Source organism: Epinephelus moara, chromosome 18 (assembly GCF_006386435.1).
Source record: "Epinephelus moara isolate mb chromosome 18, YSFRI_EMoa_1.0, whole genome shotgun sequence".
Taxonomy (NCBI): domain Eukaryota; kingdom Metazoa; phylum Chordata; class Actinopteri; order Perciformes; family Serranidae; genus Epinephelus; species Epinephelus moara.
This window is the reverse complement of record NC_065523.1, coordinates 23,972,079-23,997,214: the sequence shown is the minus strand read 5'-3', so window position 1 is coordinate 23,997,214 and position 25,136 is coordinate 23,972,079. Positions and strand designations below refer to the sequence as shown.

General features: G+C 44.1%; 1 protein-coding gene across 3 annotated transcripts in view; it reads left to right on the top strand.

Annotated features, from left to right (window-relative positions):
* Window positions 1-9,419: 9,419 nt before the first annotated feature.
* glis2b (GLIS family zinc finger 2b) overlaps window positions 9,420-25,136 on the top strand; it is a 39,768-nt gene continuing 24,051 nt past the window's right edge. The window contains exon 1 of one of the 3 annotated variants that reach the window (XM_050069940.1): window positions 9,420-10,434. The gene's annotated coding sequence lies outside the window, so the exon portion shown is untranslated. Of the gene's footprint in view, window positions 10,440-25,136 lie in introns of all 3 variants that reach the window. The other 2 variants (XM_050069941.1, XM_050069939.1) reach the window with 2 other exon arrangements.

The window sequence follows — 25,136 nt, the reverse complement described above, 5'->3', positions numbered from 1 at the left end:
GGAGTTAATGCAATTCACCAATCCTCCCGTCGTGGTTATATCCTCCTGAGACCCTGCGCCCTCATGTGAGGACACCACATTGTGGGTTTGCTGTGCCTTATACTTCACCTTATTTAAACTGTCTGTTACAGTGGTCACATATACAGTTTACTATACTTTGAATTGATTTCAACCAATCAGAACTAAATATTATACTTTAATTTTATGAACATGGTTCTTTGCCTGTTGGTTAATTATTATGTATTACAAACTGTAATTAAAATGAAGAGATAAGAACATGGCTGTCCTACTATTTATAAACTTCCGTTTATATATATATATATCTTAAAACTTCAACTAGTAGCCCAGGATATTATTTGATTAAACCACATCAGGACATCACATTTTGGGTTACTTGACCTTATACTTAAGCCTACTTAACTCCTGTTGTCCTCATTCATGGACACTTTGTTGTGCCATTTAGTGGTAGTAGGAGCACAATACATTAATCCATGTAAAAACAAGATGGCTGCCATCTCTGCCAAGTCAGTCTGCAGCTGATCCTGACACAAAAGTGGACAAGGTCCCAAACCTGATCACATTTAATAGTTGNACATCAGGACATCACATTTTGGGTTAATTGACCTTATACTTAAGCCTACTTAACTCAGACCTGTTGTCCTCTTTCATGGACACTTTGTTGTGCCATTTAGTGGTAGTAGGAGCACAATACACTAATCCATGTAAAAACAAGATGGCTGCCATCTCTGCCAAGTCAGTCTGCAGCTGATCCTGACACAAAAGTGGACAAGGTCCCAAACCTGATCACATTTAATAGTTGAATCTAGTGTATTTATGATTAATAATGTTTATAGTTTGATATTGCAACAAATTCGACCAATTTTAGCAATAGTAACAAGCTAAGATGCTGTTAACAAGGAAGTACTCATTTGAGGACATTGGGACTTAATTATCATTGACAGTATTTAGTTTTTTATACTTATTGGGTCCTACTGATCCCAAATAGCTAGGAGAACTTAAAAGTGCATACCAAACACAAGTTCGGGTCTCGGGAGGATATGGGACCTTTAATGTTTTTTACACTAAGCCGTTGCTCAACAAAAGATTTGAAATACGGTCAAATTTGTTTATTTGAACCAGCATTAATATTACTTGTACAAAAACTGGGCTTTGAATACCATATCAAATGTTATGATACTTGTTTTTCGGCACCTGGCATACCAACACAACACCACTTTATGCTGTTAAAACTATTCTTTTGATTCTGCTTCCGACACAAAAGCAGACGAGATACAAAACCTGATCAAATTTAACGGTTGAAACGTGTTTGTTCGTGCTTAATAACATCTGTAGTTTAATATTGCACACAATTTCAGCAATACTAACAAGCTGAGATGCTGTTAATTAGAAAGTACTCATTTAAGGACATTGGGACTTTGCTATTGTATTACCACAGCACGTTATATGCCAGTAAGGTGTAAGAGACTCCTACAGACAAAAGGGACATTACTAGCTTGGAGTGTGGAGCAAGGAAAATTCATACAGGGCTACGAAATCATTTGCAATTTTGTTCTGCATGGCCATGATCAGGTGTTGAAATGAACAGTTTTAGACTTGAACAGTGACCTCTAACCCACAGAGTTGCAAAATGTTGCTTTGTTTTCAATTTTGTTGTTGCATTAAATGTTCAGGCATTGAAATAAACTGTTTTATACTTCATTACACACTTGTGACTATCAAAATTGTAATATATGACGTCATATTTTCTTTTAAAAAACGACTTACTGTTCAAAGACTGAGTTTTTTAAAAATACTTATCAAGTCCTACTAATCCCAAATAGCGCAGAGAAATTAAATGTGCACACCAAACAAAAGCTGGGGTCTCAGGAGGATATCATTTTATATTTTCCCCTCTTATGAGTTGCTTCAGTGAAATTACTTTTTTAAAATATCGTCTATAATATTCACATGTAACATTTAAAACATTACCATAAAGTTGACAGGTAACAAACACAGCTGCAGCCATTTTACAACACTTTAAAGTCTGTATGAAGGCACCTTGACTATAGCCTGGTTAATAAAGAGCAGGACTACTACAGGGGCGGATCCTCCAACAGCTGCGATAAGCGAACAACAAGGATCAGCTGACGGGTTGGCAGAGCTGCACAGCAACAGCGCACCGGGGAGGGCTTTTAGGGACAGGCTGCTACTCCTGCCTCACACACACACACACAACACGGCTGAACGTGCATGGAGCACGCGCATGTATGTTGCTCACCATTTTGTGTGTTACAGTGTTAATACAGGAAGATAAACTCATAGTAACCTCATCTACATCTAGAGGAGCCGCGACGCGCACGCAGCGCACGCAGCCACAAAATGGGAGCAGCGGGTTTGTTTTTGAACCCGGAAACATGAAACACTGCAGCTGTATCCTCGTGGAGACACATGGTGGCGTTTTATTAATTGGTCTGCCTCAGTGGTGCAGCTGTAAGTTGTCGAGTATTTGCATAATGGTGTCTTTAAGGCTGGCTCTCACACAGCTGTTGACGCATGAATCAAGTGGGATACATGCAAGAAACAGAGGCAGTGATTACCAAGAGACACTAACACACACATTTAAACTGTTTGAAAAAAGCTTGCAAGTGTAGTTCTTATTTCTAGGCTAATAAACACAAACGTTGACCCAGCCCATACAATTAAATAGGAAAATCAAATGTAATAATTTCCATCTGGTTGCCTAGTTGCTGATATGACAGATTTAAACTATCTGTTACAATGGTCACATATACAGTTTACATTACTTTCGTATCGATTTCAACCAATCAGAACCAAATATTATACTTTATTTCCATGAACATAGTTGTGTACCCATTGGTTAGTTATTAGCCTACTTATTACAAGCTGTAATATCAATTTATCAATAATAACATGGCTGTCATGACATACGATTAATTGATATGTTTAGAATACTTTGTAATATGCATGTATAATACTATTTAGATATAGATATACACTGCTCAAAAGAAAAATTAAAGGATAATTGCAGTATTTTTCAACCTGGGCCCTATTTCCCCATGTGTATGTGTGCGTATGATTCATAGGTACCACTCGTTCTAAAATTGGTTCAGTATTGAGGGAGGCGGATGCAACCGGGAGCCGCGAAACGAGCTAAAACGGTAACGGGGGCAAATGCGTCCCGTATAAGTTTGCGCATTGAAAGTGCTTTTTTCGCCACTGACCGGTTCAGATCACCAGTGCTATCTCTGTAAATAGCATACTAAGCGTTTCCCTTAGCTCTGGGCAGTGACGTCATCTCGTGAGAGCTTTGCTCCACTGTGTCTGTAGCTCTCTCTACTCGTGGGACAGCCGTTTTCTTGAGGAAGAGGTGTTTCGGGATTGGATGTCTTCTCTTCTTCGGCTGGCAGTAGTCATCTTGGGAGAAGTGAGCACTGCAGACCCGATGGTCTGCAAGGCGCAGTGTCTGGACAGGAGTGTTAGCATCCATTTGTAGCACAACTAGCCACAACTTCAGCATCTCGCCGTCCGACAAAGGCAGCCTATGAAAGCTGTACGGGGTGTTGCGCGACATCCTGTTCTTGCAATTCGGATAAGCACAAACACGAACCATTGTTTTCAATCGATGCAGTAAAACTCTCAACTGTACTCCGGGACAACCAGCGCCACTCAGAACGAGTGTTTTCTTCCGGCAACAAGCAAAGGTCTCGCGCGATGACGTCACAGCCCAGAGCTAAGGGAAGTGCTAGTATGCTAGTTACAGAGATAGCACTGGTGATCTGAAGTGGCGAAAAAAGCACTTTTAATGCGCAAACTTATACGGGACGCATTTGCCCCCGTTACCGTTTTAGCTCATTTTGCGGCTGCCGGCTGAATCCGCCTCCCTCAATACTGAACCAATTTTAAAAGGAGTTGTACCTATGAATCATACGCACACATACACATGGGGAAATAGGGCCCAGGTTGAAAAATACCGAAGTTATCCTTTAAGGGAACAATTAATCATCACAGTATAACACCAATTCAGTTAAACGTCAGGAATGTCCATTTGTTTATTTAGGAAGCAAAACATCATGCGTTACCGTAATGAAACTCACGCAAGTTCGATCAGCCTGTGATTTCAATTCTTTAACTTCGATTTTTGGTGTGATTTTGAATCCACATTATTCAGTGTACATCACTTAAGACTTTAGACTTGAATAATTCATTCATCATGTGTGATTTAAGTGTTCTCTTAATTTCTTTGAGCAGTGTATATATAGATACAGATATGTTTATAATACTATGTTCTACCAGATCTGACAGATCCAAATCCAAAGCATACCTTCGATGACAAAATCTCAACCTCACAGCTGCCCTCAGTAGTCCTAAAGGCAGCCCTACCCTGTGCCAAACCTGGCTCTAAAAAGCTCCATTTGTGCTTAAGGAGAAATACGCCACCCACCAAATCATCATTTGTATATCAATATCTCACCCAGTGTTATGTGTAGTTTGTTTAGAAAATGTTATTTTTCATGCGTGCCTCTGAAGTTAACTAACAAATAAAAAAAAGAGAAGATTCTTGATTGATAGAAGTCATAGGGGTCCACTTTTAATGACAGCAAAACTATATCACACAAAGTTGTATCTCACACGACTCGCAGTATAATCCAAGTTTCATTTATCCAGTCGTATACTCAGTACTTTCCAGACAGTCCTTTCTGATAAGGAACTTAACCGCCGCCTCGATCAATCAGTTTGTTTGTGCTGTTATGTGTCTTTAGTCAATCCCGACAAACCTTTCAAAACACTCAAGTCATACAATAACACAAACACACTAATTGATTAAAGCAGCAGCAGACCAGTAGCGCCTATTTTCAGCAAGGTAAAATGTTTGTTTTTGTCAATGGAGTCTGGCTTATAAGAGAGCATGGATAGGTTTCACTTTCAGTTCAATGTCCTGTCTGTTTGGAAGCACTGAGCATACGACTGGATGAATGAGCCTATAGGATTACTGCACAAGTTGGGTGAGACCTTGTACACAGATGTTTTGCTGTCATTAAATGCAACAAAAGGCCACGGTCAAATTCCTTGTATGTGAACACATATTCTGTGGTACAGATTTTGACCTGTAATCTGTAACAAAAAAGCAGGTGAAGTAAAATCCAGAACACGACATGGTTGATTACATGCAATATCAGTATATATATACAGGAGGCTCTACACATGCACACTGATTGTAAAATGTGTTAGTAGTTGTAGTAGTACTTGAACTACAGAAAGACATATTTTGAGTGTTTTGGTCTTATTTCAGGCCACACACACTGCACCTGTCACTTTCCACTGAATTCATCATTAACTGAGCTTCCCAAATGAGTACACAAAATACACCCTGAGCTGCTGAACTTTGATATGAAACTGAGGTCTTAAATGTTGCTTTTGAGCACAGTAAGATATCTGGATCTTTACAGCAGGGAAATATATTTATGGTCATTATTTCAGAAATATTAAATGGTTTGAGAACTATGACTTTCCCCAAAATGGAAATACACAGTCTGGCAAATCAATTCTTACTAATGAATAAAATCTCTGAGGGCCTCTGGGTTAATTAAATCTTCTCCGAGGCTGCTTTCAGGCCCTCTAGTGGTGGCATGGTGAAAAGGCGAAGGAATCACTGGATGCCACAGGGTGGACAAAACAGAAACATGTATGTAACACCACATTTGCCAACATGGTAGCTGTCTTCAGTAGTCACTGCACAGGCTACACTCCACAACATTAAAATAATGACGGCATGTGCCAAACAAGAAAAGTGCATTAGCAAACAGGAACTGTCAACCAGAGTGTAGATTTCACTGCACACCAGATTTATAGCAGGTATTCTTTATTTCTACACAAGATAGTCTAAGAGGTTTTTTTTCAACAAGATTAAGAGGATATTTGAACGGCATTAAACAGGCTCTAAACCCAAAACTTGAATTAAACCCCTGAACATCTGGGTTCACCATATTATGTGGTATTCAAGCAGTGGCCGACCCCCTTGGAATAAGAGGGAGAAACGATCCAAAGATCTTATGCTAACGGTCGGTCTCTAATAGGGTATCATCTCCAGTCGTGGCAGTGCAGTTCACCTTAATGTGTTCATCGGTTAGTGATCATCACAGTCAGAACATGCAACAGCACTGATGGGTGGAGTGGAGTGTATGTGGAGAGCATTACAGTTATACCCTTTTCCTACCAAAAATAGCATGTTTATACGTTTTTTTTAAACGTGGGTAAACCTGTTAAAAATAGGCAAGAGACTTTTTATATGCCTTACTTATTCAGTCCCTATCTTAAATTTAGTTCCGATTACATTTTTTTTGATGATGTGCAAGCGCTGCCTGGACAGAGACAGATGGTGATTTGTGGCAACCCATCATTGCATCACACCGGCAAATGGGCTAAAATTAGCATGTTCACCGAGCTGCTGTATTTAAGTCACCTCTGATTGGAGCTGGATTCAGTGAATAGCCTATCCCTGACTACTGCAGTCATTTTTCCCAGAAATAAATGCTGATAATACCCTTTCCAACTAAATACAAAAACCAGATGTGAGCAGCTGTTAGTGTTTTTTTTTATTTTCAGGTGTGTCACATTTGACATCACGGACGGGACAGAAAACAGGTCTGTAAACAGTGTAGAGCACCATGGAGGCCAGTGAAAATGTTACAGTGGTTAGTTCTTTTTTATAAGTCTTACTTATTCAGTCCCTGTCTCAAAATTGGGGCAGACTTTTTTTTTCAATGATGTGCGAGCGCTGCTTGAACAGAGGCCCTCATTGCATCCTGCTGACAAACAGGCTTAAGTTAGCGCGCTCCCTGAGGTGTCGTATTTATTAAGTCACATCTGATTGGAACTGGAGCCAGTAAACATCCTTGACTACTGCAGAGTTATTTCTCCCTGAAATAAATGCCAATTGTACCTTTTCCAATAAAATACAAAATCCAGATGTGAGCAGGTGTTAGTGGGTTTTTTTTTAGTCCAGTGGAAGAGAGGCTTAAGAGAAAATGAAAAGGCAAAAGCCATCCAGGGCACAGTACAAGAAAAGGAAAAACTAAGAGGATGAAATTTGCAAATTTGCAAATTTGCACTTTATGTATTTTTTTTATTGTTTGTTATTTATTATTATATTTTGTTAGCTAAAGCCCTATTCGGATGGGATTAGTTTAACGTGAAGACGTGGGGTAAAGTAATTATTCCCAGGGATTTTAGTCCCGTCCGAACGCGCCATGTCTGTAATCACTACGGATAATGTCAGTAAAAATTACGACAACATTTACCTTCTGTAAAACAGTCCGTAGAAAATACCTCGGGTAATATTAATCCCGTGCGAATACGATCCTCTGTAAAAATGTATGTAAATATTTTGTCATGTCCTGTTTACAACCATTTTTCCGTGTTTAAAGGTAGGGTCTGGAGGATTTTCCAGTTGCTGTTAATAAACACACATTCAAATTCGGCCCCTCCTGTCAGGCTCAACTCTCCCGGGTGAACAGAGCCCGGTGGTACGGAAGAAGGCTTCACAGAAGAGGTTCAGGCAAGGCTCGCGCTGGTGCACGCTCAGAAGAGGTTCAGGCAAGGCTCGCGCTGGTGCACGCTCTGGCAAGGCACCTGCGCTCTCTCATTGGCTGGGGAAATCTCCGCCCAGAAGCGGTCCGAGCTCACAAAAACATCAAAATACAGTTAAAGGGCAGGAGCTCTGCAAACAGAGTCACCACCACACATGAGTAGAAGCCCATAGGTGATGATTAAGCAGGATTTCATTTGTATATGTCTGTATTTTGTTTTGTTTGAAAATCCTCCAGATCCTACCTTTAAAGCTAGTTTTCCACGTTTTTTCGATGATGGAGGCACTTGAAGAAGCATTCGGTGTTGTCTGCAGTCGTGATGGTGGACATTCTTCTAATGATCGCATAGCCCTGCATGGGAGACCAATCAATAAGATCGAGAAGAAAGCACTTTTCACAGCCATGAGACTTCTGGTTGTGTTAGGTAGGCTCCATATTGCTAATCGTTGTGTACACACAATCCTGTTCATGGGCAATATTTCATATTGGGCTAATCATTAATTATTATTATCCTTCAGCTAAACGTAACACATACAGGAAGCAACATAGCACGCACATGCCGACAGGCAGGTGACGCCAGGGCGCAAACCGAGCTACTACTGCCATCTCTGGTAGAATTACAGATTTCTTGTCCCGTGCAAATCAAACATTTATATTACAGACATCCTGTGGTAGACTGACATTAGTCCACATCCCTATGTAAAACTAATCCTGTCTGAATAGTACTTAAGTTGTTTATTCTATGTAAAACTAATCCTGTCTGAATAGTACTTAAGTTGTTTATTCGTTCTTGTTTGGAGTAAATACAATAAAGATAATAATGCTTTTTGGAGGGGGTTGGAGAGGGGGTTGCCTAGAGCGCTGAGTGTGCTTAGTCTGGCACTGTACTCAAGTGCAATGTAGATTTCTGTATGACACTTTAATTCATTTTCTGTAACCACTTATCCTGTTGGAGGTCGTGGGGGGACTGGAGCCTATCCCAGTTGGCATTGGGCGAGAGGCTATACCCTGGACAGGTCGCCAGATTATCACAGGGCTGACACATAGAGACAGACAACCATTCACACTCACATTCCTACGGCCAATTTAGAGTCACCAATTAACCTGCATGTCTTTGGACTGTGGGAGGAAGCTGGAGTAAACCCACGCTGACATAGGGAGAACATGCAAGCTCGGCACAGAGGTTCTCCCCCACCCTGGGGTTCGAACCAGGGACCCAATGCTGACCACTGCACTGTGCCACCTGCTTGTTATTTATTGTTATATTTTGTTAGTTAAGTTGTTTATTTGTTCTTGTTTGGAATTAATATAATAAAGATAATAATATTTTTTTGAGGTGGGTGTGGGGTGGGGGTTGCCAGCGAAAGCTCGCCCAGGGTGCTGAATGTGCTTAGTCCAGCACTGTCAGATTTTTGTATGACACTTGTACACTAAGAACGTGCACATTGTATAATTTTAAAAACTAGTTGCTGTGAGTGAATGCAGAATTGTTGTCGGCTTAATTTTAGGATTTTGATTTTTTTGTTTTTACTGAAACAGTTTCCTCCTAATCCTTTATAACACACAGTAACACATATAACACATAGTGCTGTATGTATTGGTTCATGGGGATGTAAATACAGGCTACATTAGTGTTACAGCAGAGGAACTGGCTGTCTGGGAGTCAGAACTTTTCAATTATGTAACAGAGTTTTCAGCGCTGGTGGCCAGCATGAGAACAGAGATGTCTTAACTCCAAAACTCTGGAGAAGCAAACAGCAGACAGTGAAATAAGAGGGGTGTTACCCTTCATGAGGGCCTGTTGATGGAGGGGAGCTGAGGCGGAGAGATGGCCATGAGGACAGAGAGAGAGAGAGGGAGAGTTTGGAGAGGAGCCGGGGACTGCCCATGGTGGATGGGCGGAGCAGTAAGCATGCGCTGAGCTGGCAGACTCTGGGCTGGTCCTGACGGGCTGGCTGGGCTCCGGGCGGCTGTCTGTGCGCTTCAGACGGTCTTGGGGGAGACTACCACCAACACTCATCGTCTCCTTGAGTGCTCAGAGAATTAAAAAAAATAAAAAATAGAAAAGAAAAATAGAAGATACACGAGGACAACTGCGAGAAAAGAAAGCAAACAGCTCCACCTCGGCATCTGGAAAAGCACCGAAGAAGAAGGAGACGATCCTCCCCCTCTACCCCACACCCCGTCGCCAACCCGCCCTATCTACCCTACCCACCACTCCGTGCCATCCCTCTGGTCTCAACTGCCCTCCCACCCCGTCAGGAGAACCACGACCACCCATAGGAAACCCCCACTTGACCAGCGTTGCCATTAAGCGATGCGCTTTGAATTTAGGAAGAAATCACCTTTGCGTTTTTGATGCACAACACAAGCAGTGGTCTTCATTTTTTCCTTTTTCCTCAGCGGGAACAGTTAAAGGTTACGGATCTGGGTGTTTACACTTTTTGACGGGTTTCCAGTGGCATGATAACATGCAGAATATATCATCCCGCGGCAACAGACAAAGCTGTCATCCCATAGATTAGTGTTTATTTGAAACAAGCAGCTGTCACACACGCTGCGTTTGAGCTCATGTTTGCTTTTTCCCATGCTTAGAAAGAATCCCGACAATGGTCTGGGAACGGACCGCCTCTCCAGACACCTAGAAATATTTTTTCAAGACGCATCAGCTCTGTATTTCGTGCTTATCGAAGAAAAAGCGACACATTGACGAGGAGTCATTTGACACCGACGCCGCTTGAGCCATAGGACTTTGCGTGCGAAGTTTGCACCGGGAAGAGGGGGGCCAAGTCGGAGATATCTCGGCCATATCCACGGCATTTTCCCTGTAAGGTAAGCCAGGAGCGAGCCTATCTTGCATGTCAGTCCTGTATACTGTGTCTGCTGTCATGTGTGTCCACGTTGGTGTGAGTGCGCTGCTACAATGTGGAAAAATTGCACGAGTTCAAACAGGGTAGTGACCTATTTTCAGAGACTCTCTCCAGCGGTGCGCCCATATCCTGCAGCCTGGACTCCCCACACTGTCATATTCAAGGCCGGTCGTGGCGGACGTGCCTTTACCGGCGTTTGTGCCATTTACGCACCGTGTCAGTACCTCTTTGAACACGGGAGCGACCTTTTTCCTCCGCTTGTCTGCATCCTCTCTTAAACTATCACCCCCCCCCTCCTCAACCCTGAGACATTTTTAGAGCAGTATCACAAATCCTGCCCTATATAGGGGCGTACATCACAGCTCAGCCAGCTGTTGTGCAAGACGCAGGCTTGCACTGAGCTCCTCTGATGTTCTGTCACAACATCTGATAAAGAGTTCAACGTCTACAGGCTGCTGACATCCACTTAAAACAGTGATGTATTGGTAAATAAAACTGTGACCACCACATGAGGTAAACAGCCACAAAAAAAATCACGCTCATCCTCAGATTTACTTTATAGTCTCCACACAATAGACTAAATACGCTCATGTCACCAAGTTAAATGTGAGAAAGTGTAGCTAGGTTTATGATCCAGGTCTCAGCAGCAGATCTGTGGAGCTGGTCAAATCTTTGCCTTCCCATTATATCATTTTTGTTTAGACCAATTCTAAGTGAGTCGAAGGCATGCATGTAGTGCAGGGGGCAAGGATGAGCACAGGCACAGAGGCCTAGATAAAGAGCTATTTTCCTCCAATTAAGCAATTCCACTGTCCCTAAGCCTAATTGTGTGCACACTGGGACTGGGTTTGGGATGGACCTTCTCCCCATTGGCTGCCTCCCATGGGCCCATTGTTTCAGAAGATGCCAGGGGAAAGAGCCGAGCCCTGCCAAGGCGGACCTAACAAGCCCTGTGCTGGAGTGGAATAAGGCCTGATCATTAAAAAGCATTAGGCCACAATGCAGATCGAGGCACACTCAGGGGGCTGCAGTTGTATTTTGGATCTGAGTAGGCTTGCTGTATATTTCCAAGGTGACTGTATGAAGAGTATAACGCGTGGGCACATGAGAGAAACTGTCACACAGATATCATATGAGACTGGAGGAGGTCTGGCTATGGGCCCACTGGACCTCTCTCAAAGTATGTGGGGGAAGAGGAGCGGCGAAAGAGGCCGCACAGGCTTTGTGTGGAGGGAGGACTTTGACTCCCTCTCCTCCCACCCTCTTCCAGGCCCCTGCTATTTAATCCATAACCCCTCTCTGAACTGTGAGCACAGGTGCTCCTCGCGACCACGGCCTGCTTGCCACATTGTTTATCCAATCAGCTGATGATCAGTTCAGCCGCAGGTCAACCATAACATCCATCTGACAGAAAGACCGGGGCCAGACGAAGAGGCATCTATCACCAGCCGCACACTGGTCGTGCAGGCGATACCTCTCTTACACAGCACTTAGTCACTGCAGAGAAAATGCTTTCAGCGCCAGTATAAAGCCAGATGTCCGCTGGGGTCCAGCTGTGTATCCCTGTGGTGGCATTCCACACTCTCAGGATGTGTGCGTGCGTGTTTGTGTGGGCAGCCTTTTTTTTTTTTTGCTGTACATTTTCTCGCCCTGACTGCATGCTTGGCCAGATGTAGATACTTGGGACAGCTGCTGGGTGCAACAGCTTGCACAGAGCTTCAGTCAGAGTTTGACACTAAGTTGCTTCGTCTGCCGCAACGGGTACGCAAGAAGATATACCATAAAGGCTTTCCACCCATGCCTGTCTCTGAAAGCAAATCGCGGGTGTGGTTGTCACCTCCCTAATTTTCCCGTGCCTTAAGGTTTCGCCTCGCACCACAGCTGTGTGACATCATACCCCTGAGGTCTCAGACCGTGTGAGGGTAAGGCAGCTGCTTTATGGTGGAAAAGGTGGACCCTAATGGCATAGTCCTGCGTCAGAGAACAACCACGAGGCATGTGGTGGAGGGATGGTGGGAACCCACAATGCACTTGTACTTAATGCCTTAAACCAGGCTAATAAAAGTGTACCGCATCTGATGTAAAAAGAAGCAGTTGAGTCTGACATAGTGTGTATGGTACCAGGAAGGAACTGTCATCTGAAATGTAAGGTGATGACAGAAAGTTTTGTTTTTCACACAAGTGTTGTGGGGCCACTAAAATATGTTTTCTACTAGGGGTAAAAGAAAAAACTCAGGAGGACGAGGACTGCTACCAGTAATTGGGTGGAATATAAGTGGTACAAACTACAGTGGGAGAGCCAGTGCGAGTGTTTGAATTGATATCACAGTGGGGTTTCATAGCTGCCGGGGATTACGGTCAAGCTGAAAGGCAACTCAGCAGCAGGGGTGGGAGGATTATAGTGGTCATTGAATGAGGCAGCACGCAGTGAAAACAAGGCACCTGATACACACTTGCATTTATCTTCACAGGGATAAGAGCCACTTTATTGTAGACCCACATGACAGATATGTCCTTCCTGTGGTTACACTTGTAGACAAGAACACGATACCAATTGAATTTCTAATCAGACAATTTGTGATTCATCCGTTACAGACAATAGTGCGCCCACAAGTGAAAACAATTGGACGCCAACATTAAGAGGCTTTGGGGTGCTTATTTTCGAAGTTGGCACAAAGGTAGGGGTTTCTTGTGAAACTGGACAACCCAAGGCATCCATTGGTACAAACCATGTTGGCACAGCTCATTTTGACATGTTGCACCATTAGGAGCACTTTGCTAAATGTCAAATGTGGAGTAAAGAGCCAATTCATTTGCTGGGATTTTGCCTTCAAATGAAATTATTACCATAACCTCTTCCACTCTGTAGCAACGCTGGCGTTCTTGGCTGAGTTTTAAAGCCAGATGATGATGGTACTGGTATCATATGAAACTAGAAGACCTGAGGAATTGGTATCAACTATGTCGTGCTAGCTTGTTGGGAAGCGGGCCAAATAGCGTTGCAATGCTAGGCTAAATTTTGGCAGAGGAACAAGTGCCAAAGGCCATGTTCAAAGGGGTCCTTTGAAACCTCATCTCAAGATAACTACATAAAAATAGATTCTATGGGTACCCACAAGTCTCCCCTGAACTTGAGAAGGCATATATATAGCATAAAAAAAATCCTGAAATACACAAGGCTTTTGGTTTTGATGTGCCACCCCAACATTTTCAGTGGCCCCATCTGGCCACCTTCTGGAGGCACCACTGTCAAGAGATGAAATATGACTAACATTAGGTTAATGTCATGTTGAATGGAATTGCTCATCTCAGCTCTTGACCTTTGATTGGGCTGAAAATGTCAGAGGGGATACATGATGTAGCCCGATGAAGGATCATGTTCCTCCAGTGAGATGACTTGTGGGGTAGGCTACAGTAACCATGGTCGGATTTGGATGAGGTCTAAAATTACGTGTCACAGTGTTTGTGTATTATAATTTATCTTTTCGTATCAATTCTTCAGCCACAATACCAACAGATTACAATTCAGTTTCATAATCCATCTGTTATTACTAACTTGACCTCCTTACTTTGTAATTAATATGGGGTTTTTGGCAAATTCTTGGTTATTTTGCAGCTGATATTGGCTGAACGGTAAACCAGCGGATTTCATTCGAGCCACAAGGCTGAAGTCATCAATGTAATTCATTAAAATCTAAGTTGAAACAGAGCAGATTCAATAGCTGAACTTGAGTTAAACTTCAAAATGACAGCAAACGACTCTCTCATATCAGCACGGTCCGGCACTGTGCTTTTTTTTTCTTCCACAAAATATCTCATCACTAATCATTGCCATGTGTGGAACAGTGGAGGTGACACACTCATACTTTGGAGTGCTGCAGCGTGATGTGTCTATGTGGGGTGACGGCCAGACTCCTGGACCCATACGTTAAGAATAGACAGAGCGGATACAGAGCTTGACTCACACTAACTTGCAAACTGAAGGAGACCAGTGCATACCGCTTTGCTCCCTGGCTGGCTGGGCTCACGGAGCGTGCATTTTTCTCCAGTTAAACTGTAACCACTAATCACCTCACGGCCTCACTGTTTCCTCCTGGAGCAGACCATTCCTGGGTCCCCAGGGTGGGTTTAAAAAAAATGCCCCCCTTGGGGAATATATGGTCTATCCTTTTTTAATAATCACCTGTGTGGGACATCCCAAACGTGCACAAGGCTCTTGCTCTCTCAGCGAGGATCTGCCACAGCAAAGTTTAGGGGTCAGTTCCTGTGTTGCAAGTCTGCAGGCCTGCATTTCCAAAATAAACACAGACAACTCAGTGCCTCACTCCAGCTACCCCACCCTACCTCTTCTCATTCTCTTTAATGCTCCTTCTGTGCTCCCTGCTCAGTGTTTCTATCGTGAGAGAATTTCAGCTCGTGGAGCCCTTCAGACAATACGCAGACCATGTCTGGGGCAGGGCACACTTGATGAGGAAAAGTTAAAGAAAGAATACAGGAGTAACGCCAAGACTTGAAAGAATAACAGCAATGCAAAGGAGCTGTCGCAGAAGGGGTGGAGGGAATAGAGGAAAGCTTGTTTTTTCAAAATCCGTTTTGGGTTTCCACCGACATACTTTAAACTTACAGATGATAGCAAACTTGGATCTAGCCGCAGCTTTGAGATATCTGGGAGCTCAGTTCAAGGAGCTGTGAGTTGTTCGGTAATATGCTCACAGCAATGCAGTTTAAGTGGAGACACAGCTGGTTTGTATTATTATTTACTTGCTTGGCCAACACCCTGGATTCTCCAGTCTCCCCTCAATAGCGCTACAGCTAGTTCAGTATGACTGAGGTATGTATGTGTGTGTTTGCTTGTTTGAAGAGAAAAGAAAGGGAGGAGTCGGACAAGAGGGGCTCTGCCTGTAAGTGCGGGTGAGGAATCGCATGCTGAGAAGGGAGAGACGGGGGAGAGGGATTGATGGTGTTTTTTAAAGAAGGGGATGAGGGAGAGACGGGTGAGGCATTTCGGAGACTCAAATGCGACTCTCAAGTCTGGGCCTGGGCCCGGCTCCCTGTCTGGGCATATCCAGTCCTGTCAGCTAGCTTCCAGACTTTGCCCCCTTCACCCCCTCCTTCCCTCCATCCCCGACTCCCTGGGACTCCATCTCCTCCTCGCTTTTAACTCCACTCCCTCCCTCCCTCCCTCCCTTGCATTTTCGTCTCCCACTTTCCATGAGCCCCCAGCTTCATAAGTGACGCTTACATTATATAAGACATTCTCCATCTTATACATGCAGTAAAAGAGAGAAGGAGAGGGGAAGAGAGAAAAAAGTTTGGCCTGTAAGTGTTTACCTTCTCTGTGGTGTTGTGGAGATGTTGCCAGCACTAATTTAATTCATATGTACCATGGCTGTTTTTTTTCTTATGAGGGGAGCCTTGTGTAATTTGGAAATGTTTTAAGTTTGAGGTTACATTTTGTGAAATAAAGACTTATTCTGACCTCAGATGCTTCTATGAAGTAGCCTCACTGTTTTTATTTGGTTGCTAAAAGTTTTAATAACCGACTCTCAGTGGCCATCTTGAATTACGACCAGTCACTATCTTAACATAGCCTGTCTCTCTGTCTTCCACTGCGTCCGATTGCTTCTCAACGCCCTTACTCCTTGGTCTCAATAAATGGTGCTGTCAGTCACGGTGAGCTTGGCTATTTTCTTAATTGATTCTAAATGTCAGTATTGATTCAGGACAGTAGAGTGTGTAAGAGCACGAGCATCGCCCTGACCTTCAGCACTAATTGAGATCCTCTCTTAGGCTCGTTCTTTCCAACGCTGCCGATATACTGTACGATTGTCCGCGGCACATTTATCAGCCCTCACTGTTCAGAGGGTTTCGCCAAATCAAAAGAGGAATCGGCTCCAGATCTTTGTGGAGCTTGTCTCCAACAGATCGCAACACATGCCAACAAATTTAAATCAAGAGTTACTCCATTTTGCAGCATTATGCTCAACTCTGTCTGTCGCCATCTCGCTCGCCCTCCATCTGTCCCTTTGCATCTGTCTCTCTGCTCTCTTTCTCTGTTTCTCTCTCTTGGATGGAGCCGCAAAAGATAAAAGCTGTAGGGTGGAGCCTGTCACTTAGTTGAGCTAGGACACAGAAATACAGAGAGAAAAGGGAGAGGGAGGGAGATAAAGAGAGGAGAGAAAAGACCGTCATATTGACCTTGTCTTAATGCCAGCCATGGTGGGAGGGGACACGGGGCGGAGGGTTACTCAGAGAAAACAGGCGCTCCATGTGAGGAGGGAGAACACAGGGCTGCCGTTAAGTTGGCACAGCCTCACAAGGAAAAGACAACACCGGCTTTGTGTGTACATATATATGTGAGATCACTGGCGAGGGAGGCAGAAGGGCTGAAATGGAGGTATAGCGGACAGTATGGGGGGCACGCCCAAATTTAAAGAAGCAGGAGCTCCTTGATCACCCTGCAGTGTGTGTTTGCCCCCCAACACACACACACAAAAACACACATCCAGTCACTTTGTCCGCTAATTGCTCTCTGCTGTTTTGTATTTCTCCCTCTTCCTGTTTTCCTCCCCTTTCAAAATGCTTTGGTTTTGGAAGCCGAGCCCCTGCCCTGTCCCTTCTCTCAGTACATAAACACACTCAAGCACACATGTAGACTCACATGCTAACAAACACCAATGGAGACACTCCCTGTCCAAAGCACATCTGGCTCTGTGAGCCCCCCCCCTCCTGCCCTCCTGGCTCTCTCCTGGGCAGCATGGCTGGTGCACAGGTGTCACCCAGCCCTCTCCAGGGACAGGGAGTGGCCATCCAGGAATTCTGGGGCAAAGAAATAGGAAAGTTACAACACCGTGGACGTGTCCGACAGGCCTCAGCACCACCACGCAGCGATAAGAGACCAACCACCCACCCCACCCCGTGCGTTGCCCCCAGCCTCCCGGAGGCCGTGTTGCATAAAGCTGTTGTTGGGATCATATTACTCTGGCTATTGAATAAGAAGACTTGCTTCCCAGGGAGTTCACTATGTGCCGTCGGCTTATTGAGTTGCAGGCAAATGAAAGTGGCCGGGGTCAGTGTGTAAAGGCGAAAGGGGTTTGTTTCTCATGCGTGTGGTGCCATAATATTCCTGTCCAGGAAATGACTGTGAGACAGGCGCACCCCTCCCAGCGCTGGAGCGGTACCACAGCGCTCTGAACTGGTCTGAACTCCACAACACACAGCCAACACGCTGTGCACCAGTGTGCGTATGTACACGTATGCATCGTCTGTATGGCTGTACAGTCGGCGTGTTTATGTGTGCATTTACTGAATGCCTCCGTAGCTGGGAGGATAGACCACATTGGCCCAGCAACTGGTGCTGAAATACACCCAGGGGTTTGCTGCTTATCGTACCACACTTTCCATATGCATGTCACCCCTATTAATCTGCCCTCAGCTTGCTGTTAACTGTGTGGGAGAAAGGGGAGAGAAAGAAAGAGAGATTTCTGGACCTCCTCCCATTCCCTCCTACCCAGTGGCTTAGAACCGGTGCTGGGTTTTCACCAGTGAGGCAATATAACAGACATCTCCTGTTGACTTCAATGGCAGCTGTTTTATACACTTAAAAGAAGCTTGAAGCTGTGTCGGTTATCTGTGATATACTTTACATACATCCTCACGTTTTGGCGTGCACACCTGTGTGCTTCTTTTTGGGCTGAAGCCATTTCTCCAAAGGCTTAAACTCTGCTCTGGGTTTTAGGGAGCGGCCTTTTGTTTGTGTGTGTGTGCTGAGAGAACCTGGTATTTTAAAGATTTAGGCAGGTGCCAGTGCTTCGCATTCCTGGCCTGACCTTGTGCTGCCTTTAGGGGAGGTCTGCCTCTACAAAGCCGGCAAACCAGGGGTGAATGTGTCCGTGCATACGTGCGTGCACATCTGCACATATAGGCATGGCAAGCTTTGCCTTTTAAAATGCTACACCCTCCCTTTTTCCATCCATGTCTAAGTGCTGTGCGTTTGATCACTCCTTGCATGCATGCATCTCTACAGGGCTTAGCATGCCCCTGCATATCCATTATATACACTCAGTGGGGACACATGTCATCTGCACCGGCCCAGCAAGGAAATATAGACGAAAGGACATTTTTGTTTGGGAAAGTATAGACCTCCAGAGATTATGTTAAAATGCCAGATCTGACAATGTTACACCTCCACAGATATTACTTGAATTTTATACTGCCAGTCTAGCTGTTAGAATAATGCTAATGTCGGTGTGAGTCAGCTGGAATGACAGCATTTAGTGTGGGAGTAGCGGAGAACCATCACTTCCGAAACACAGACCCTATCCAGCAGCCCCAGCAGAACGGACACAGCTGGTTGGTGGGCTGATAAGAGGGCAACGAGCTGGGACGTTGTGCTGTTTGATCCTCCAGAATCAGATCCATTCAAAAGTTCCTCCAGCACCTTGACGAGAACAAATGAGTCAAAATAACCCCACGCACACCTCCCCGCATGCACGTAAAACAAAAACATGTTTACCCTGAGTTTAGCTGTGAAAATGCACAAACTGTAAAACGGAGCTGTTAACTTTTATCGCTGTGCTTTTTTTTTTTTTTTTTCTCTATCACCCACCACCGGCTCTGTCAGCCTCAGTCTGTTTTTCCTCACTCTCTCATTGGCTTCATTTCTCCTTTTCTTTCGTCCCCTTCCCTCCCCACCCTCTCTTCTTTCCTCTCCTGTTGCTTTCCTACTGAGCGTGGTGCGGTGACGCCCCTGCTTTGGCTGGCGAGCCGACTCCAGACCCTGTGATTGCGCGCAGGAGTCGGAGGATTGCATCACTGCCTGTGGGGAGAGGCCACAGGAATGGACTGAAAATTGGGGGGGGGGGGGGGACAGTAGAGAGAGAAAGAAGAGACGTTAGAGGGGTTGATAAAGGAGAGGAAGAGAAGAGAGCGATGACACACGAGGGGGATATAGCCTGAGGAAGTGGGGAGGAAGTGGCGAGGGAATGGGGCTGAGGGAGATCATGCAAGTTTTTGTTTATATGAAAGTATCGCAGAGCAAAGATGAGAGAGGAGGAGTGGAGGGAATGCGTTCAGTAGACTGCAGGAGGTAGAAAGGCCCAGCAGAGTTAGTGGGAGGTCAAAGTGAGCCGGGGTGGGGATGTCGATCAAATCTCCTGAGTGCAAAGACAAACACATACTTCCCTCCTCTTCTCCTCTCTCCTCTCTCCTCTCCTCTCACGGACGGTGGTAGGCCTCCTGCTGCGTTCATTGGTTCCCCGCCGCCCGTTGCTGCGCTATGAGACTGTTTTGTTGTGAAATGCCCCACGTTATTATATGATTACTCACCACTCTTCAAAGCCTACAGTACTGTTGTGTGAACCGCCTTAAGCATTAATGTTGTGTAGGTTTGCTGCTTAAACACTCAGAGTCATCGTCCCCTGGAGGATTATCTGTTCACCACTGACTGCTGTCCCGATGCTGCAGTATAGATTAGAACGGTTTTAGCTGATTAAAAACGTATGCATCTGATTTTGAACGGGAGTAGGTGGGAGAAAAAACTAACTAGTGACTCAAAACACATGTTGCTACACGTGGCCCCTCAGTCACGTACTGTTCATGTCATATAGCAGCTACTAGGGAGTCTAATAAATTGACTGTGGCTTGGGGGAAGTTTCCTAGCCTCATGCCAATGTACAGCTACTCTCTCCCCCTTTACCTGCCTCTTCTCTCTTCATTTGCTCTATAAAAATAGTTTGAATGATTGCTTTAAATGCAGAGCAGTTTTTCTAATGATATTTGCAAACTCCCCTTCAAATGAATCACAGGATGAAAAACAAATCCTCAAGAGCTTTTCACGTTTTAGATGTTGATTCCTGTTGAAAGATAAAGTCAAATTCTTATTCCCAAAAGGCAGAGCATAATGGTATTGATCTGATAATGCAGGCTTCCTCTAGAGTTCACCCGTCATCCTTCCACCCGTCCATCCCCACCAAGAGCCGAGTCAGGTCACTGTGTCGTGCGATAATCCCGGGGTTGAGCAGGTCATGAGGCTTACTGACACAATGTGAAATCTCAGTCAGATGGCTGTTTATAGATCATTCATGGCCTAATCTCACTACACGACGGACTAAGTGGAATTGCTGTTCTGTTGTCAGGTCTGTCTGGATGCTATTAAGATGCAGAGTGTGGTGGAGTGTTTCCTCTCAAATTAAAATTATGTACCACTCACAATTTCCCTCTAATGATTAATTCAGCCTGCTCTGCCTTGAATATCAAATCTCTGATGGAAATCCAAAGTGCTGTCGCTGTTGTATGTGTGTTGTATTCTTTACAGGGTTTTCTGCCCAACAGTATGATGTTGTGATGTGATTTGTTGCGTGAAGGGCTGCGCCTCAGGATTATATTTACTGTTGATTCATTTTACAATTATTGTCGATGTTGATTTATCGATTTACTGTCTTTTCTTGTTCAACAATACAACTCAATCGCCAGAAAGAAATGTTGGCATTCTATGTTTCTTTAAATCACAGATATGTTAGATTTGTACATTGTAGCAGATTTGTAGACAACACTGAGGTGAAGGTGTGATTAGGTTTTGCCACAAAAACCACTGGGTTGTGGTTGGGAAGAGATCACGTTTTGGCCTAAAACACCCATGTTTGGTGGCACAGAAGTTTTTGAAAAGGCAGGGAAAGGTTGGGTGAAAACCACCCAGGTTTGGTGGCTTAAACTCCGCTGGGAAACGCAGCGTAGTGTCATTGAAAAACACCCAGATTTGGTAGCTCAAACATCGCTGGGAAACGCCATAATGTGTTAGTAAAGAACAACCAATTTGGTGTGTGTTGGTGTGCAATCATTAAAAAATACCCAGATTCGGTAGCTGAAACACAGTTTGGGAAACTCTACCAGTGTTGGTAAAAAACACTTGGGTTAGTTGGCTCAAACGCCGCTGGGAAACGCTGCAATGTGTTAGTAAAAATCACCCAGACTTGGTGCCACAAACATCGGCGGAAATGCTGCGAAAGGGTGCTAAAAATCAACCGCTGTTGTTGGTCTCAAACAATGAGGACTGTGGCTTGGGTGACAGGCCATCTGCCATTCCCTCCACCTCAAGATGACAAAAGTCACCTTATATATTATATCACCCTAGAAACATTGATACGATATGAATGATACATATTTGTGGTTTCAGTAACGTTCAATGCAAACATTTTCTTCCGGCGAATGGACTGAACAAACAGCCCAGAAGCCAACGAGAACCTAGAACTATCAAATGTTTGGCATTTTTGCTTAAAAAATAACGTAAACATTTAACTGATTATCAATAGAGTTGTCGATTAATTTTATGTCAGTTGGATAATCAATGAATCCAGTAGCTGTTTCAGCTCTAGCTGCATGGCATTACATTTCTTTATTCTGATGCTAAACTATGCTTTCTTGGTACGCTGCGACTCATTTTTTTGACTTAGTGTTTAGATTTTTTTGAAAACCACTTGGATGTACAGTTCACACACATTCCCTTTAACTAAACTGTGTACTTAAATGTCTCATAATACATGACCAGATGTTTGGAAAATCTTGAAATGCCAATGTCCGACTGTTCATACCAAAGTGTGCATCCTAACAGAAATGTTAACATTCCCATCACTGAGAGATATCGCTTTAAGCGCGCGTGCTCTTCCTTTCTCATGTAGCAGTCCCCTTTGACAACAAACCACAAGTGCGACCCGCCCTCCTCGCTCCGTGCCTCCCTCCCTCCCTCCTGGCACCTTCCCTCCCTGCCTGCCCTCTGCCTGGAATTCCTCAGTGTCTGAACGCTCTGGCTGGAGGCCATCGGTAGCTCGCTGAGAAGCTTCCTGTTGCACTCTCTCCCTCCTTCAATCCGTCTATCCCTCCCTTTTTCCCCTCCTTTCTCCCCTGTCTCATGTGTTGTCTCAGATATTTCTCTTCCTCTCTTCTTTTGCATCTTTATCCCATGATTTTGCATGCTCACACTCTCTTTAATGCCTGGGCAATGTATATATGTATATATATTCCTATTCTCTTTGTATAAGCAGATCTTGTGCTAATGTCTCCCTGGGTTGAAGCATGTGAACACACGTGTCACTCAGTCTCTGTGTTTTAGCCGTTGTGACTCCAGTGCTCCAACAACTTGTCTTTTTCCTCAGTAGCCCTTCCCCAGTGGCTCCATGCATGCTGCTATTACATAATCCTGTGTACGATCCCGTGTGCTTTTTTGGGCAAGGAGAAGGGGGGAGAGGTTTAGATTGACGGTAAGAGCAAACTCAGTGGGTGAAACTTTTACTTATCTGTATTATTAAGTAGAAAGGGTGTGAATAGAGGAAATAACCTGGTAATGAATGTACCATTACCACCAGGTGGGGGTTACAGGAGAAGGTGAGAGAAGAATGAGATGAGAAGTGGATGAGAAAAACAAACTGAAAGAGGAAGCACAGCAGTGAATGTGAGAGAAAAACAAAAGCAGAGGATAGAGGGATAGAGAGAAAGAGAAGGAGGGAGTGAGAGGCCCACAGGAGAAGGAGGAGTGGAAACTGAGGTTTCCTGTCTGAGGAGGACAGAGGCAAGAAAAAATCTCTCAGCTGTGTGTGTTTGTGTGTTGAGTTATCCATCAGGGGTGGAGGGCGTATGCGGGGGCTGTGGCTCGGGTGTGTATGTGTCAGCGGAGGTGGGGTCACTTGTGGCTATTACCTCAAGAAAACGTCAGTAGTGACACAGTGGGAGTGAAGGAGTGACCGCTTTTGGTTTTCTTGTGTCTCCACATCAGTGATAAACAAACTAATAATTGGATGTTAACCTGTCTCGGGTTAGTCTTATTGTCTTTTTCATTGTTGGTGACAATGTGTGAAACCTCTGACTAATTTCACGTGGCTTTTTTATACGAGTCCATGGAAATCTGAGGGAAAATTGCAAATAGGAATCGCCTTACTTTGAAATGTGCAAAATGCTTTGATCACATAAATCCGATTATTCACCGACTATTGTGTGCGTAAACCTGCTTGAAATGTGCCAAGTTGTTTATTCCTCCTTGGCCCCATTTACAGACGTGAAACCCAAATGTCAGTGGGGTCAGAGTTCACACCACACCCTCACCTCAATCAGTCACCTTTGACCCTTTCCTCCCCACCTGGTGGATGGAAAAACCAGCAGGTCTAGACATGACCCATACTGCAACTGCAGGTCTTCACACATCATTGCTAAAGCACAGAATTACAGACCCAATGGAAATATAAACAGAGCTGTTTACCTGCAGTTCATTAAATGAGGTCGCTCTAATGTCGCGCCGGAGATTTAACACGACAGAAAGTGCTGCTTTTACTTCTCATTTTTGAAAATTGATGCAATAACCTTTGAATCATGTTCCCTGCCCTGAAATTGAGAAGAGCTAATACTGAATGAGCCTCAAATCCACACCAATATCTATGTGAGGCTATAGTAACCCTATAGTGACTGCAGATCACTGTTTGAGATGTGGGTGGGCTGTTTTTTAGAGATCAGTTGCTGTTTTTTAGGGCTGCCTTCGACTAAGAATCTTCCTAGTCAGCCAATAGTCGTCATTTAGGGCCATTAGTCAACTAGTCGCCGGCATGTTCACGATACTAATTTAATTATTAAATGATATATTTTGGGTGGGGCAACACAGTGGTTTGAGTTGAAGGTGTGAGAAAGAATAGTATCAGTAACATTGTTAACACTGTGCTACATTACAGAGAAATACAAAACCGTACTAATGAACCTTCATTAACCCTATGGGCCCTAGGCGTTTTTGGGGTATTTTTTACTGCCTTTACTTTTAAGCTCATATCACAGTCATTATAAAGGCTACATACACATGCTATATCTTGTTTTTTTCAGGACAATGTGGGCTATCCAGAAAAAACAAATCCGTGTGATTAAATTCTTACATTTTTACATGTATCTCACCATAGCAAGTTGGAAAATGACATATTCTGCCATATATGAAGAGGGGAGACTCTCTGGAATCTGGCAATATAAGAACCATGATGGTGGGACATTCTGTCACTTCACAGCTGTCCAAAACATGTGGTTTGTGCCAGGTGGACATGATTGCCAGTATTTTTTCATTATTGCAAGAAATTCCATTGACTCATTCACAAGTCAAAAATGTGTTTTATCTGAAAGAAACATGCAATATTTACATCTAAGATCATAGAAAAATAGTCAACCAAGTGCAATGATGTCCTCCAAGATAATATTTGCCACTTTGTTTGCAGTAAACAAAGTTTGTTGTTGTTTTTCAGTTTCAGTTATATATTGGGGGAACATTTTGGGCATTGGCACATGTCCCCCTCAATGTATATGGTGACTACGGCCCTGTCAGCATGCATAATTAGGCTGCAGTTGTCTGGGTGCGGAAAGGTGAAGTACGTTGGTCTTGTCATACAAAGTTTGATGGAGTGTCAACTGGACAATATGGAGATATTTGCATCTTGAAAGCCGGACTACAAATGTGGATGGACAGGGAGAAACACACGCAAGCCTAAGACGTGGTAAGATACGATATTCCTCACTATATGAAGTGACTGATAACAAGATCTGTATAACGGGTTGTAAAGAAATTCGTCAGGGTTTTATTTTGTAGACAATTAATCTGGTTTTATAGCGTGATGGGATGACAGCACAATGATGTGTGGTATCA